Genomic DNA, 2,683 nt, shown 5'->3' on the forward strand with positions numbered 1-2,683 from the left:
GGTGAATATGGTAGGGTTACTTCATGGATGATACATTCTCTAACACAATATTCATTAAACAAAACATATTCACCACCTCTATTTGATCTAATCCTTTAATTTTCTTATTCAATTGATTTTCTACTTCTGCCTTATACTTTAAAAACACATTGAAAGCTTCATCTTTATGCTTGATTAAGTACACTTTAGTGTATCTAGAATAATCATCTATAAAGGTTATAAAATAATTTTTACCACCTCTAGACATAGTCTGTTTTAAGTCGGCTAGATCAGAATGAATTAACCCTAATAATTCAGATTGATGTTCTACAGGATAACAAGTTTTCTTTGTTATTTTAGATTCTACACATATATCACATTTACCACTTTGTTTATCATGCATATTAATTAATCCTAGTCATTGCAATTTCATAACATACGAAGAATTCACATGTCCTAATCTAGCATGCCACATAGAAGAAGATTCATTAATAATTTCTGAAATATTGAGTACAAAGAGACCTTGATCACAATATCCCTTCCCCACAAAAACATTATTTTTTGTCATTACAATCTTGTCAGATTCAAATGACACTTTAACCCCAACTTTTCCCGGTAGTGCTACATATATTAGATTAACTTTAATAGAGGGCACAAACAACACATCACTCAAGGTCAAAGTCTTCCCCGATGTGAGTTTCAGAAGAACCTTTCCTTTCCCTAGGACAGAAGTTGTATTGGAGTCACCAAGATAGACGTATTCTTCTCCATCCCTTACATTAGTATAGGAGGTAAAAACACTTCTGTTTGCACAAATGTGCCTAGTAGCACCAGAGTCTACACCCACTTACTCACATTGGTCACCAAATTTACTTGTGAAACGATCGCAACTATAGTATCTTCCCCTTTAGCTATATTTGCCCTAGGAGGATTTTCGTTTCTTGGTCTACTCCTGCACTGAGGTGCATGATGGCCAAGCTTCCCACAAACGAAGCAATTTCCCTTTTTCTTAAAGGTGGGGTTTGATCCTTTGGGACGGGAATTTCGAAAAATACTTTTCTTATTGTGATCAGGTTTATTCTCGTACTTTTTTTGCAGATAATGCTTTGGCCCTTGCAGTAGCACCTTCCTGTCTATTGGTATCTTCAACTATGATGTGTGTAATGAGCTCTTGAAGTGACATCTTCTTATGCCTGTGTTTCAACTATTTTTTATTATCAGTCCAAGATGACGGTAGTTTCTCTATTAGGAGTTTTGAAACAAACTCATCAAGAAGGATTATGTTCTTTGTTTGATATCTTCAAACAACTTGTGATATTCCTTGATTTGGATCTTAATGTCCTTATCTTCAATCATCTCCCAGTGGTAGTAGTTTCCTATGATGAATCTTTGTCTGACTATGTCTTCAACAATGTATTTGAGGATGAATGAATCCCAAATTTCTTTTGCTTCCTTGTATGAGCAATACACATCGAACAAGTCATTAGATAATGCACTAAGTAAAGTGTGTCGACATACCTTATTTGCATGAATCCAGTGGTGCATAAAAATGCTAAAAACGAGTTCTAAAACGTGAAAAACGAAAGAGGCACCTCCATAGGTCACCAACCAAGCTAAAGAAGGTGAAAATGGAGAATAAGGGACAAGAGGGTGGCTACCCATGAAGAAGAAGACCTAAAAACATGGTCACATCACCATAGTTGCTCATATTTACAAAACTGCCATTTTATCACTCAAAATTACAAAAATGCCACCATGGGCTGAAAATGATGGCCTAGTGATGTGGACAGGCTAAATGACATGACGCAAACATGGCAATGATATGGAAATTCTCTCTTCATCTTAAGATTAGTGTCCAAGCTCCAAAATTTGCTCCATAAAATTCCTAAAAATAATTAGAAATAATTAATGCCAAATTATTCAAAATAAAAAAATGCCCTAATGAAGCCCAATTGAGGAAAATGCACTAACAAGAGACAATTAAGCATTAAACAACCCTCAAGATGAGCACAAAATGGCAATGGAATAAGGGAAAAAATGACTCATCAGAGATTTTTAGCGTGTGTGAAGTTTTGAGGGAGAAAAAAATTTGAGGGAAAATTAAAACTAAAATAAAGAGGTTAAATAAAAATAATAATATATTAACTAAATAATATAGTTACCAATTTAGTGATCGATTCTCTGTAACTATAAACTCAATTACTATTTCGGTCACTAAATCCCAACTGTAATTTTTGGTCACTAATTCAGTCATTGATAGTAACCACATTTTTCAGTCACTGATTTTTATCATTATTTAAAAAAATTCTAGTAGTGCAACCATTAGTGATCTTAGTGTCAATACCCACTTTTCCATTATAACTATTAAACGTAGCTTACCAATAATGCTTACTACTAGAGCAGCCACCCTTCTTGCTTCTCATAAGCCTTACGGACAGGGTCCACTTCCCACTCCTCTCCAAGAGTTATACGACAAAGTCCACTCCCCATTACTTTCTCAGAGCGTCATGTGGTAGAGTACACAAGTGTCACTTCCTACCACTCTCCCCGAGAGCTTGATGAGTGAAATTCACCTCCGAAACAATTACGCAAAGTTACCATTCCCACTACTCTCCTAGAGAGACTACGGGCGAATATCATTTCCCACTACTCTCCCTAAGAGTCTTATAGGCAGAGTCAACACCTAAGCTCACCACTAAACACT

The sequence above is a fragment of the Vigna unguiculata genome, chromosome 8 (genome assembly GCF_004118075.2).
Source record: "Vigna unguiculata cultivar IT97K-499-35 chromosome 8, ASM411807v1, whole genome shotgun sequence".
In the NCBI taxonomy this organism is placed as follows: Eukaryota; Viridiplantae; Streptophyta; class Magnoliopsida; order Fabales; family Fabaceae; genus Vigna; species Vigna unguiculata.